Below are 15,694 nucleotides of genomic sequence, written 5' to 3' on the forward strand. Positions count from 1 at the left end.
TGTCCAGGTATTACGCTCTCTGTCCGCGGGGTAACCAGGATACAGCCGCACCGGGTGTCAGGTCTCAATGATCAGGACGGGCAGCCTCACCGCGACGTTCCAACCAGGCGAAGACGGCCTGCGGGTCCTCGAAGAAGTGCGCCCTGCCGTCTCTGGTCACTCGGTGGCGAGCTGGGAAGAGCATCGCGTAGGGCAGGTGGAGCACACGCAGCTGGTGCTTTGCCTCGGTGAACTTGGCCCTCCTCTTCTGCACCTCCGCAGAGAAATCCGGGTACACTGCGACCGTCACATTGTCGATGGGGATGTTGCCCCGCTCCCGGGTGAGCCTCAGGATAGTGTCACGATCGCTGAAGTTAAGGAACTTGGCGATGAGGGTTCTCGGTGGGGCCCCCGCCGGGGGCGGCTTTGCGGCAAGGCGGTGGGCGCGCTCCACCACGAAGGTCGAAGAGAACGCCTCGCGGCCATAGGTGGTGATCAGCAGATTCTCCAGATACGTGGGGGGGTCTGCACCCTCACTGCGCTCAGGTAGACCCACGAACCGGAGGTTGCACCTCCGGAGCCGGTTCTCCATATCATCCTGTTTGGAGAGGATGGAGTTCAGCTGGAACTGCATCTGTTCGGTGACAACCTGGAGTGGATGCAGGCCATCCTCCACGTGGCCCACCCGGCGCTCGGTCTCCGACACACGCTCCCGGAGCCTGTGGATGTCCTGCCGAATCAGGGAAATGTCCACCTTCACGTCTTCGATCCTGGAGGTGAGGTTCGATTGGCAAAGCGCTATGGCCTCAAGCACACGAGCAGTGTCGTTGGCGGGCTGTTCACCCCCCTCAGGAGACTGAGCGGCGCCATCTTCTCCAGCAGGGTCGCAGTCCTCCCGGCGGTATTTGTCCAGCCTGGAAGCAGCTCCGGAGCGTTTAGGGGGGGACATGAGGAGCAATGGGCTATCCCCAAGACCCGACAGCGTGCAGGGTGAATGAAGAGAGGCCCAAAGGATCGATGAAAGGATGTATCTCGAGCGGAGCTCCTACACCGCGCATCCTACTCCATGCAGCTCCAGACCACGCCCCAACTCCTACAAACTTTAATCAGTTCTTAGCTGGACACTGATAGAAGTCACAAGACTGCTCTAACTGCTGATGATGGCAGTTTATATTTACTAAAATATTTTCAACTCGTGTTTATGCGATGTGGGAGACCAGATATAGCGAATGCAGAGTCCTGGGTTTAGTAACACTTTAAGTCTACATGCTCTTCCTATCACAGTGTAACATATCTCCTAAATGACATATTGTACAGAGGATAGTCCTGCTGCAACAAATTACCTCGGTCCATAACCCATTGTGGAAAGAGGCAATTTCTAGGGGGTGTCCCAATATACCTATTTGGGGGTATTTTTTTCTCTCATACTCTCCCTTCTTGTGTTGTCTCTCAGTAATTTTCACCGCCCTGAAAAGTTGGACAATGTACAAAACTTATATTTTGGATTAGTTAGCTAATTTTAGCCGGAATCTGGTCAAAGTGGGTTTTATCTTGTATTCCTTATTCTCTTCCTGGGAGGATTCTCCTTATGGATGTATCAACTTATTTATTTACTTGTTTATGTCCACACGGTTTCCTTTTGCAAACTAAAATGTTGCTATTGGATCCCTGCAGCTGTTCCCCACCTAGAACAGTGGGTGTATTGCACATGAATGTGTCTCCTTGTACTTTTTTTTTTATTAGTCCTGTTAGGTGAGCAGACAGGACATTGTTACCTGGCTACAGACTCCCCTTTGGCATAATTTAGCTTCAGAAACCCTTTAGGGACCTACTCACTGGAAGATTACCTTCCTACCCTCTAAAATTGTCCCAGCTGCTAGCACATTGGATCCTCCTCTCGGCTCCTGTTGGGAAGGTTATTAATTGACCATTACAGGTCTCCATATTATGATTCCTAGAATCATATATTTGATTAAAGGCTATACAGTTTAAACTGTGGTCACCACTTTCCTGACACACTCTTGGATGTGAGTTGAAAGGTCTCCACCTTTCTGGTCCCGATGTCCCTTTAAACCAGCCATTCTCAACCAGGGTTTCTTAAGCAGTTGTTAGGGGTTCCTTGAATTGTGGTTTATTAACTTTACATTCGACAGTGTCTGCGTAGTTCCAGAGCAAGCCATCGGTCATCTTTTCAGCTGTACAGTGCCTTGAAAAAGTATTCATACCCCTTGACATTTTTCACATTTTGTTGTTATAACCAAAAACATAATTGTATTTTACTGGGCTTTTATGTGATAGACCAACACAAAGTGGCACATAATTGTGAAGTGGAAGGAAAATGATAAATAGTTTTCAAAATGTTTTACACATATCTGAAAAGCGTGGCATGTGTTTGTATTCAGCCTGAGTCAATATTTTGTAGAACCACCTTTCACTACAATTACAGCTGCAAGTCATTTTGGATATGTCTCTACCAGTTTTGCACATCTAGAGTGTGAAACTGTTGTCTATTCTTTGCAAAATAGCTCAAGCTCTGTCAGATTGGATGGAGAGCATTTGTGAATAGCAATTTTCAGGTCTTGACACAGATTCTCAATTAGATTTACGTCTGAACTTTGACTGTGCCATTCTAACACATTAATATGCTTTGATCGAAACCATTCCATCGTAGCTCTGGCTGTATGTTTAGTGTTGTTTCCCTGCTGGATGGTGAACCTCTGCCCACGTCTTAAGTCTTTTGTATACTCTTAACATGTTTCTAAGATTTAAATAGGGCCAAGGATAAATCCAAGGAAATAACCAAGCTTGCTTACCGACCAGCCCACAGGCAACTGAATCAACCTTTCTAACAGTATGCATTAAAAAACAGGGGTTTAGTCTGCATGCATTTGCAAATGCATGCGTAAGCTACAGCGCCTTACCAAGGCACCCTGGTGTCTGTAGTTCCTATCATTAACTCATGAGTCACTCCACAGTGGAAGCACATGCATTCTGATGGATAGGTGGAGGGCATATGTACTGAAGAAGAGCCCATCCCTTCTTAAAGGTGCAGGAGCACACTGAACACCTAGCTTGTAGCCTCCACCTATAACTGGCTATTGCAGTAAGCAGCATTGCAGCTTGGCCCTGTTTATATCTTATGTTGCCCTCCAATGCTGCTTACTGCAATGGCCAGTTATAGGTGGGGCAGTGGCTCTCTTTTTGTATCACTGTATATTGGTCAGGCAACGCACTGACACCTTTGCAGCCATTGAGCTACATTCTGGGTGTTTAGTGTTCTCCTGCACCTTTTAAGAAGGGGTAGAGGCGTGGCTGAGCAAGGCATGTAGAAGGACGTGCAGCCAATAGCTCTGCGGAATATCCTGAGGAATCATATCACTGCATCGCCATCGTGTACCCTGCAGCATCGGGACAGACACTGCTGGGTGCCGCTGATCCTGCTCCTCATCTGGCCGGTAATATTTCTGTGCCACATCATGGCTAAGCATGGACAAGACCCTCAAATCCCTTCCAAGATGGCGCCCTCCTTTCCCGATCAGCTGCCCAAGGCCTCTTCTCTTAGTGGGGAAAAGACCACCCCTAGTGCCTAACGGACATAATCCGGAGGAGGATCTGGGGGACCTGGATGACACCCCTCTGATCCGTCTGCTGTGTCCCCTGGGCCTCTAGGCCTTACACAGCCACAGGCCTCTGCTATGGTGGCATCTAGCCAGCATGTCCGCACCGATCCTGAGCCAACCCTTAGAGATATACTAGCTGCTGTCACTGCCTGTAACTCCTCGATTGCAGATCTTACAGTGGAGGTGAAAGGTATGACAATGGAAATGCCTTTTGTGAGGCAGGATATGTAGAGGCTGCATGATCGTACATCTTCTGTGGAGGGGCGTATTAGCACGCTCAGATGACTGGCAGCTATTGCAGAGAAATTTTAAATTTGTTCATTCTGTGGCCTCTGCTAATGCATTTAGCTTGGAGGACATGAAAAACAGCCTTCACAGAAACAACATGCGTGCGGTGGGCATCCCCGAGAAAGCAGAAGGCAAGAAATCTGTGGCGTTTTTTGAAGCATGGCTAGCTGACACTTTTGGGCGAGACACTTTTTCACATATGTTTGCATTTCAGAGAGCCCATAGAGTCCCAATGCTCCCTTCATCGCAGGGAGCGCCCCCAAGACTCTTCCTGACTTCTCGGCAGAGGGACAAAGGGTGAGATTTCTGGATATCAAGAAACTGATCCGGGTCCTTGCTAATGGATACTCTCACTTCTTTGATAATCCTACATCCACCATGCACTGGCTGGACAGGGAGGAACGAAATCTAGCGCAGCGTCAGCCTGAAAGTTGATAAAAGAAATCTGCATTTTTTTCATTGGTGCATTATGTTTGATATGGGCTATGCTAGGTTATAAATGGTTGTTTCTCCTTCCCATGGCCTATTCCCTTCCTGTACTGCTCTTCTGAGACACCATGTTATGGGGCATTCTTCAAGTGGTCATGCTTGACACCAGCTATATGAATTGTATGCCTCCCTGGGCTACATTACTCACCCTCCCCCCAAATGGTCCTGAGTGGACTCTTTTCCCCTCAAGTTGAGGGGTATGCTATGACTCCATAGGGTCCCGTTGACCTGGAACTATGTACACTGTTTTTTTACTGGTTGTCTTCTTGTTTCTTTTACATTTTTTTTTTTTTTTCTGCTAATGGGTCTGGACTCGATTATTCAACAACTAACTGCTTTGCAATCTGACACTAGATGGCGCTCTAACCATGTTCCTTGTTCTCTGGCAGGAAGTTCCAAAGTGTATTTGGTAAAACTACTGCTTAGGCTGCTAATTCACAATGTGGGTAATGCTTTACAGAAGGGTGAAAGGGATCGCAGTGTTCCCCTATTTTTTACTTACCAGTATTATGCCTGATGACCCTGAAAAGGGATTGCTCTTCCTCTCATATAACGTGAGGGGCCTGAGCGATAGAACCAAGTGTGGAGCAATGTTTGTTTGTCTAGAATGAAGGCACACATTGTGTGTCTCCAGAAGATGTATTTACAACCTGACTGTCCGCCTGCTCCGCTCCTGTAAATTTCCTGTACAGATCCATTCAACCTACTCCTTTTTTTTTTTTTTTCCAATAAATCTCTTTCAATTGTCTGGAGAAGCAGGTTGACAGGGGGGTAAATTTGTATTTTTACTATGTAGCCTTGGGGTTTTCCGATGCATCGTTGCTGCTATGTATATCCCTCCACCCTACCTCCTACAACCCTCTGAAGAAACTGATGCAATTAATGACATTGCACCCCAGGGTTCCAGTATTAGCTGTAGTGGATTTTAGTAATATTATTGACCCACATCTGGACAGGTTGTCCACCCGTCCTGGAGCTAAACAAGTGATGTCCCGTGAAACCCCTTTCGCTGCCTTGCTCTCAGAGATGGGTCTGTGAGATGTCTGGAGGGGGGATAACAACAGGGCTGTACAATGCTACTCTTGCTATGCTCTTTAGAATTGATATGGATATAGGAAATGATATTCTACACGTTATAGATACTGCATACGAACCTCGCCTCCTTTCGGATCACTGTCCTTTCGGGGTACATGTACCACTACAGCCTCAACTGTCAGACTTTTGTGGAGAGTTAATCTATTTTGGTTAACCCTGTTCCCTGCTTCCGACCCCATCCCTTGAGCACTGAGGGAATTCCTCCATTTTAATGAACAGTCTGCTATTGGGGCGATAGTATGGGACTCCACTAAGACATTCCTGCTGGGTCTCCTCATAAGGAAGCTGTTAAAAAGTGAAAGTAGAGTAGTAATATTGTCTAATATTCTGTATCTCAGAGGCGTTTCCGAATCAATAGCATTGATAGTCAAACTGACTTAAAGAAAGTGTGTGTTTATTTGTCACACAGTTGGCATCATAAATACAATGTAAAAAGTATAATAGTTCAGTTCAGTGTAGGTAAAAATATATGAAAATAGAATAATTAAAAGTCTGTAATGAGCTTATGGAAGCATGTGTGCTTTAATGGCTGCTGTCTTGCTGTCTTGAGTGTCCTTCAAGAAGAAGCAGGAAATTACGTTCTTAGGCCGCGTACACACGCGCGGACTGTTTGCCCAACCTTGTTCGTCAAACAGTTTCGGCAAACAGTCCGCTCAAAATTTGCATGAGCGGACTTGCCCACACACGAGCGGACTGTTTGACGAACAAGGTTGGGCAAACAGTTCGCTCAACTTTTGAAATGAACGGACTCGCCCACGTAAGGAGGAGGCAAATCCGCCCATTTCGAGCGCGTGTACAGGTAGGCGGGGCCCGCGAAGGAGACGTCGCAGGCTCCGCCGCCTGGAATGGGCTTAAAGGGGAACCCCAACGCCGAAAAAAATCGGCGTGGGGGTTCCCCCAAAGTCCACACCAGACCCTTGCCCGAGCACGCTACCCGGCCGGCCAGGAAAGGGGGGCGAGCGAGCGCGCCCCCCCTCCTGAGCCGTACCAGGCCGCGTGCCCTCAACATGGGGGGTGCCTTGGGGAAGGGGGGGCCGCGCGGCCCCCCCACCCCAAAGCACCTTGTCCCCATGTTGATGAGGACAAGGGCCTCTTCCCGACAACCCTGGCCGTTGGTTGTCGGGGTCTGCGGGCGGGGGGCTTATCGGAATCCGGGAGCCCCCTTTAAGAAGGGGGCCCCCGGATACCGGCCCCCCACCCTATGTGAATGAGTATGGGGTACAATGTACCCCTACCCATTCACCTGTGAAATAAAGTACAAAAAAAACACAACACAGGGAAAAAATATTTTATTGCACAGCTCCGGGGGTCTTCCGTCTTCGGGGGTCTTCTCGCCGGACTCCTCCGCTATCTGTGTGTAGCTCTTTTACTAGCGGAGGAGTCCGGCTTTCTTCCTCCCCGCCGCCGGCCTCTTCTCCCGACTTCGGGGGTCTTGTCCCCCTCTTCGGTTCTTCTGCCGGGCCACCGCGCCTTCTTGTAGCTCTTTTACAGGCTGTGGCCCGGTCTTCTGTCGCCGCTGCCTTCCGTTCTTCTGTCGCCGCCTTCGGTTCTTCTGCCGGGCCACCGCGCCTTCTTGTAGCTCTTTTACAGGCGGTGGCCCGGTCTTCTGTCGCCGCTGTCGTCGCCGCCGCCTTCCGTTCTTGTTCTTCTTCTTCTTCTTGTTCTTCTTCTTCTTCTCCTGGAGATGTTGACTCGACGAGCTCTCCGGCCGGAATGCCAGAGCCGCGCTGTGCGGTCACTTATATAGTGACAATGGGGCGGTGTCACATGGTATATGTCACATGGGTTGGTCACATGGGTTGATGTCACATGGGGACTATGACATCGTAAGGGGGCGGGGTCACCATGTGACCAACCCATGTGACATATACCATGTGACACCGCCCCATTGTCACTATATAAGTGGCAGCGGAGCGTGTCCCTGGCATTCCGGCCGGAGAGCTCGTCGAGTCAACATCTCCAGGAGAAGAAGAAGAAGAACAAGAAGAAGAACAAGAACGGAAGGCGGCGGCGGCGACGACAGCGGCGACAGAAGACCGGGCCACCGCCTGTAAAAGAGCTACAAGAAGGCGCGGTGGCCCGGCAGAAGAACCGAAGGCGGCGACAGAAGAACGGAAGGCAGCGGCGACAGAAGACCGGGCCACCGCCTGTAAAAGAGCTACAAGAAGGCGCGGTGGCCCGGCAGAAGAACCGAAGAGGGGGACAAGACCCCCGAAGTCGGGAGAAGAGGCCGGCGGCGGGGAGGAAGAAAGCCGGACTCCTCCGCTAGTAAAAGAGCTACACACAGATAGCGGAGGAGTCCGGCGAGAAGACCCCCGAAGACGGAAGACCCCCGGAGCTGTGCAATAAAATATTTTTTCCCTGTGTTGTGTTTTTTTTTGTACTTTATTTCACAGGTGAATGGGTAGGGGTACATTGTACCCCATACTCATTCACATAGGGTGGGGGGCCGGTATCCGGGGGCCCCCTTCTTAAAGGGGGCTCCCGGATTCCGATAAGCCCCCCGCCCGCAGACCCCGACAACCAACGGCCAGGGTTGTCGGGAAGAGGCCCTTGTCCTCATCAACATGGGGACAAGGTGCTTTGGGGTGGGGGGGCCGCGCGGCCCCCCCTTCCCCAAGGCACCCCCCCATGTTGAGGGCACGCGGCCTGGTACGGCTCAGGAGGGGGGGCGCGCTCGCTCGCCCCCCTTTCCTGGCCGGCCGGGTAGCGTGCTCGGGCAAGGGTCTGGTGTGGACTTTGGGGGAACCCCCACGCCGATTTTTTTCGGCGTTGGGTTTCCCCTTTAAGCCCATTCCAGGCGGCGGAGCCCGCGACGTCTCCTTCGCGGGCCCCGCCTACCTGTACACGCGCTCGAAATGGGCGGACTTTCCGAGCGGGAACAGTCCGCTCATTTCGAAAGTACAGCGGACAGGCCCACACACGGGCGGACTGTTCGCTCAAACACAGTTTCAGCGGACAGTTTTTCGGAATTTCCGAAAGACTTTGTCCGTCCAACTGTCCGCTGAAACTGTCCGCTGAAAGCCCACACACGAGCGGACTGTCCGCCCAAACACTGTTCAGCGGACAAGGTTGGGCGAACAGTCCGCCCGTGTGTACGCGGCCTTAGACTTCTGGCAGAATTCAGCTGTCCCAAGCCATCAGTCTCTGTGTGAATATGTCAGGGTGTGTGTGTGTCTGTGAGAGTATGAGGGTACGTGTATGTGTCCGTCAATGAGTGCCCTCCTTCAATCTCGAAACATCTCGGCTTTTATGCTACATGTGAACGTCATAACCTCACAAATTTAGAACCTTGTATGGCACACATTCATATCTGCTAACTTCTGCAATGTAAGTAGATACTCAGAGAGCCATATGGAGCTTGATTGACAAGCTCACATGTAACACTCCATACGTGACATAATGTGCTGTTCATATAATGTCATAACCATACATTTACATAATATGAACACATATTAGCAACTTTACATTAAGTAACTATATACTAATATGTATTAACATGACTGAGACTACTCTAAACTTATTTTAACAAGATATAATCCATAATGTATCATTGCTTTAGCTACGTAGACACATGTCTATTTTTGTCTTCTCATGACATTCTGTACCAAGATACCATATATGTCATGCTCAAACTGATTACATCAGAAACTTATTACTAACTCAGCTTTCGATGAGGGTATGTTTCACTGAACACTTGATCAAGGTCATTCACACATACTATTTATTATGATTAATCATAAAACCAAATATGTTTTGCAAGCTTGCCATAAATATATTATAACACCTATAAGTGCCGAATTATGAATTTGGAATAATATTCTAACAGAAGCTCTCTGGTATAAAACATACGTCTAGAGAATGGGCGGATACAGTCCAACTTGAACTGCAACACAAGGAGAAGGCACTAGTGGCTGATCCTACCCCAGCCAATTACAGTAGGTGGACTGAGGCCCAGTCCATATATAACAAAGTAGTACTGTCGGCAGCTGAGAAAAAGTGGTACTTTCTACAACAACTATTTTGAGGAGGGAGAGAATACGGGCCATTTGTTGGCTATGGTTGCTAGAACATAACAAGAAACAAACTCCATTACTGAGATTTGGACATTGAATGGTGATGTTTGTACCTCTACCATTGACATTTTGGATACATTTCAGTAATTCTATAAAGATTTTTACACTTCTTAAGTCTCAGACTACCCCTTCTGGCTTTGTTTTTAAGGACTGTACCTTTCCCCAAGTCTCCTCGAATGAAAAAGCCATGTTAGACTCCCCAATAACCATGAAAGAACTGACTAAGGTGCTGGCAGATGCACCCAATCATAAATTCTTGGGATCAGATGGACTGCCTGCCGAGGTATACTCCAGGTATGGGTCGATCCTTCTACCTCTGCTGTTGCGGGCCTTACGTGAGGTGGGTAAAACATGTAATTTACCTGATTCGATGAAGGAGGCCATTATTGTAGTCCTCCCAAAGCCAGGCAAGGATAGACCGGTAATGGATTCATATTGCCCTATATCTTTGCTTAACACAGATGTCAAGCTGCTCGCTAGGGTCCTTGCTAATAGGCTTTCGGGGGGTTGTTGGTCGGCTGGTTCACTGGGACCAGTCCCATTTAATGCCTATTCCTTAATTTACAGACTCCGGTGGATAATCCTAGGGGTAGGGACATTCTATCCTTAGACGCTGCCAAGGCTTTTGACAGCGTTTAGTGGCCCTATCTATGGGAAATTCGAACTAGATTTGGCTTAGGGGATGCTTTTATCAACTGGGTGTGGCCTCTCTATTCTGCTCCTTGAGCCAGGATCCGAATCAATAACTCCCTTTCTTCACCTTTCAGTTTATACTGGGGCACTCGTCAGGGATGCCCGTTATCCACCCCTTTTATTTGCATTGGCGGTAGAGCCACTTGCCATGTTAATTTGTAACACCCAGAAATTGTGGGCTTCCGTAGGGGCCACCTGGAAGACGCGTTATCCCTCTATGCTGATGTTGCTCAAATATATCTGGGGGATACCAGTAGATCATTGCCAACTTTTGGCAACTATTATCAAATTCTGTGAATTCTTGGGATTCACTATCAATTGATCCAAATCTGTAATTATGCCCCTTGATTCACTCGAATCACCCCTCCCTGCAAAGGCATCCATTGCCATTGTTAGCACCTTTAAATATCTGGGGGTAGCGGTATCGCCAGACCCAACTGAATACCTGAAACATACTAAATGTCAGGGATGGTGCAGGCTCCTGCTGTTGGGGGGTGGGGTGGGTGAAACCTGACCAAGATGATCTGGGCAACATAGCTCCTATAGAAAATCTCCTATGTGGATCTCCAACAAATGGTTCAGATGGATTGATTCTCAGTTCCGTGATCTTATCTGGAAAAAGAGCTGAGCAAGTATCAGCTTGACTACCCTACAATATAGCAAGGAGGGGGGGGGGTCCTGGCGGTTCCACACTCCAAGATGTACCTTTTAGCATCACAGCTGCAACAACTTACAAGATGGGATCTTCATGAATCTGACAATTCTATAGTGCAATTGGTATCCCGCACTAACCCTATGTTAACAGCTGGCTCTAATCTGGAGATGGCTCTACCGGGAGTCCCTTCATCCTCTTGGACAGCATTATTGCTCCTGAGGGTCTGGAAGGCAGTTAGAAGGGCACTAGCTTTTGTTAGTCTGTTCGAGTTCCCCCCCCCCCCTTTTTTTGGAATAATCCCAATAATAGAGAACTAATTAAACTGTGAGGTTTCCCCCTTTGGAGATGACAAGGGATCTGTTTTTTTAAACAACTGTATGACAGTAGTGTACTCGAGTCATTTGATCATCTGTGCGGGGGCATTCTCTTTAACACGGAAACAATTTTATCAATACCTCCAACTCAGGCATGCGCTACAAACCCAGGCACAGACTGTTAGTTTATCTGTTGCTAAATCTTTACTTCTTCAGGAGAATCTGCAGGCAACCAACCGTAGGGGTGTAATATCACAAGCTTACTCAACACTAGTATCTTCAATTCAGAACCCTGCTCTTCTCAAATGTAGACCTCATTGGTCCAATGATGTGGGAGGAATAGATAGAGACCAGTGGGTTATGGCCTTAGAATCAATTCCGGTGGTGTCGGTGTCGGCATCTCATAAACTATCTCAATTATTCATGCTACATTGGTCCTACAGCACACCTGTTCAATTGTACAATTGGGAAAGAAGAGACTCTCCCTTATGCCCAAAGTGTACCATCCATAGGGGAGACTTCATACATATGATCTGGCGCTGTCCAAAGCTTACCAGGTATTGGACGGAGGTCACGCAGACTATCTCCACTTTGACCCAAACGCCCATACCATCTACCCCATTGGTGTGCCTCCTAGGGATGATTGATGCTGAAATGTATCCAAAAGGTATTTATATTATGGTAACCAGACTACTATGACTTGCTAGGAAACTTATAGCACACTTTTGGCTGGCATCTGCTGTGCATACTAGGACCCAATGGATTACCTATGTTAACTCTCCTCTTCTCAGGAAACAGTTAGCATATTGACATTGCAATGCGGTTAAAAAGTTCAACCTTTATATGGCAGAACTGGTTGGATAGTCCTAACCTTGCTCCTCCACAGTTAGTGATGGATAGGTTGTTACGGTTCTAGGCCCCTTTATTGTTTCTTGGGTTTCCTCCTACAATATATATATATATATATATATATATATTACGTCTGCTGCTGTTTTCTATGCATACCTTTTTACTGTATTGTACAGTTACCCATTATCCTTTGTCAATAAAAAAAGTTTTGATTCCAAAAAAGAAAAGGGAGTGGGCTCCTCTTCTGTCCATATGCCCTCCACCTATCCATCAGAATGCATGTGCTTCCACTGTGGAGTCACTCATGAGGTAGTGATAGGAATTACAGATACCAGGGTGCCTTTGTGAGGCGCTGTAGCTCACGCATGCAAATGCATGCAGACTAAACCCCTGTTTTTAATGCATCCTGTTAGGTTGATTAGGTTGTCTGCGGGCTGGTCGGTAAGTAAGCTTGTTTTTTTCCTTGAATTTATATCTTATGTTGCCCTCCAATACTGTTTACTGCAATGGCCAGTTATAGGTGGGGGGCAGTGGCTCTTCTTGTTTGTTCTAAGATCACCCTGTATTTGGCTCCATCCATCAACTCTGACCGGCTTCCCTGTCCCTGCTGAAGAAAAGCATCCTCACAGCATGATGCTGCTACTGCCATGTTTCATGGTGGGGATGGTGAGTTCAGGGTGATCTACAGTGTTAGTTGTCTGCCAGACATAGCGTTTTGCTTTTAGGCCAAAAAGTTTAAATTTTTGTCTCATCTGACCAGAGAAAACTGCAAACAGAACTTGTGGCTTTCTTCTGGCCACTCTTCCATAAAGGCCAGAAATTTGGAGGGTACGACTAATAGTTGTTCTGGGGATAGATTCTCCCACCTGAGCTGTGGATCTCTGCAGCTCCTCCAGAGTTAGGTAGGTAGGTTTGCAGTTGTGCTATACTCTCCATTTTCGGATTATGGATTAAACAGTGGCTCTGTGAGATGTTCAAAGTTAGGGATATTTTGTTTTTATAACCTAACCATGCTTTAAAATGTCTCCTCTCCTTATGCCTGACCTGTCTGCTGTGTTCCTTGGCCTTCATGATGCAGTTTGTTCACTAAGGTTCCCTAATGCCACGTACACACGTTCAGACTATCCGGTGGACAAACAGCTGTAAAGTCCGCCGGATTGTCTGAACGAGCGGACCTGCCCACACACGTGACTTTTCCGGCGGACATAGTCTGCCGGATTATCCGCCGTACTTTTGAAATGAACGGACTTGCCCACACACACGGAGGAAAGTCCATTAATTTTGAGCATGGCTCCAGGTAGCCGGGACTAGCAAAGGAAGCGTCGCTGGCCCCGTCACCTGGTATGGAGTTAAAGGGGAAGCCCTATGCCGAGCGACCTCCCTAACCCCCCCCCCCCGGCCACTGTGGCCAACCGCAGAAATCCTTCTCCCAGGACAGTAGCATCGCTAGCGTTGGGCATCCAGGTACTGCCTGAGATAGCCAGCACCCACATCTCTTCTAGCCTGTCGTACTGCCCACTGTTAGGCAAAATCTGTCCTCTGTGTCACTTACAGCTGACCCCTGAACTCTGCCACATCTACTACTGACCCCTGAACGCTGTCACATTTACTAATGACCCCTAAACTCTGCGTCACTACCAACCCCTGATCTCTGCCATATCTGCTTCTGACCCCCTGAACTCTGCATTAATACTGATCCCTGATCCTGATCCTTTGCATCACTTACTGTAACTCTGCCTCATCTACTATGGATCTTTGAACTCTGCCTCCCTTACTCCTGAACCTTTGCATCCCTTACTAATGAACCTCTGCACTGTGTCACTTTAAGCCACAGCCATATTAATCATAATATAAGCTACACCCCATGTTTGCTACAGTACTTTCTTTTTCACAGACAGTGGCGTCACCTGGTGCGGAAAAACATTGTCCCTCCCCCAGCCTGCCACCGTGCACTGACCTGCCGCTGCAAAGTGACAGAAGGACAGAGCAGTAGACACCCTTATCAGCATCAGGCTCTCACCTGACCAGCCTGCCACAGTGCCTCACTGGGCATGCTTGCATTCGGGCCGGCAGCTCATGGTCACGGTGTGCGCCCCAAAACCGTGCACTGTCATGGATGGGGGTGACACCATTGTGGTCGGATATCAGGGAAGATGGGGGGGGGGGTTTCTGTCCCCAGGGGAGATGGGGGTCCCTATCCCCCTGAGGGAGATTTCTGCATGAAGGGGCGGGGGTCAAATGGGTCCAAGACAGGACACTGGCTGGGGAGGACACTGGATTGTGGCATTCGTTATATGAGGCAGGAGAGGGGCCGGATGAGGTCACCGATGAGAAATGCGAGACTGAACAGTGGTGGCTGCTGAAAGCTGCCCTGAGCGGTACCTGTCAGTGCACTTTGCTTGTGAAAACTTGCGGGCCTGGTTTAACTCCAACTTAGGATCTTAAACACAGGCGCACTGTGTTCAGAAAACCGCCTAATATCCAGCCTTATTAAGCAAGTTGAAAGGTAACCTTTTTGTGTCACTCTTGCACATGACACATGTCCTCCACCCTGCTGACCCCATACACTGCCCTTCTGACACCTGTCCTTCACTTTGCTGACCCCCTGTACAAATGACAAGGCCTCTGTATACTGCGCTGCAAACTGCTGACCCTATTCTCTGCATTGCCGACCTCCCATCCTCTGCCCTCCTGACATGTTTTTACTGCAGCCCCACATTCGACAGGTGTGTCAGATGTAGAGGGCATTTTTTCACTGACCTCCAATGAATTGGTTTTAGCAGGATTTCCCCCTGAGACCTGAAGATTATTCCAAAGATTCCTCTAGGGGAAATCCTTTTATATGGATGCTTCAGATTTCCTCATCCATTTAGATTTCTCATTGAAAGGGTTGTCTTACCAATACTTATCTATCAGATGCACCCTACATAATATGGACTTCCCTCTCCTTGGACTTAAGGGCTTGTAAAAAAACAAACTTCCATACTCGCCTCTGTGCTGCAGTATTGGTGTAATGCTGTAGCCACCGCATATCGGCTCCAAGGCCAAGAACTGGGTGATTACAGGACCACTGATCTCTCAGTTCTTGGTCTGATCATAGTGGAGAGCAGTGACTGTCAGTCAGCACTCACTGGAGCGATGACTGAGGTGGTAGCTGGCCCCCGGATCTCTGCTACGCACTGAAAGGTGGGACCAGCTGTCAATCAGACAGCTGGATAGATACCAACAATATTGTCAGGATCCTTCCAGAGCCTGGGGTCACTCTGCCAGGTCAGCTGATAGCTGGAAATAGACTCTGTGTCACAGGAGAGCAAGTGTAAGTGTACTCCTGTTACCCATAAGAGATGTATGACCCAAAACACTTTGGCCATACTTCTCTTTTAAGGCTAACAGCTCTTAGTAGTTTTATTTGAATATACTTTGCCTATCCACACCCTCCTCTTTTTCACGTATGCTTTTGGATGTTTACACGTTCATTATTTTTTTTAGTTGAGCTGGGCAAAGTTAAAGTGGCACTAAACTCTGGTTCAAAAAAAAAATCTATTCAAGTATGTATTTTAAAGTGGTTCTAAAGGCTCAAGGCTTTTTACCTTCATGTTTTTACATTCTATCTTCTGTGTGCAGCAGCTCCAGCTG

Source organism: Lithobates pipiens, unplaced genomic scaffold, assembly GCF_037356315.1.
Source record: "Lithobates pipiens isolate NorthernLeopardFrog02 unplaced genomic scaffold, aLitPip1_a1.2 Scaffold_19, whole genome shotgun sequence".
NCBI classification, from domain to species: domain Eukaryota; kingdom Metazoa; phylum Chordata; class Amphibia; order Anura; family Ranidae; genus Lithobates; species Lithobates pipiens.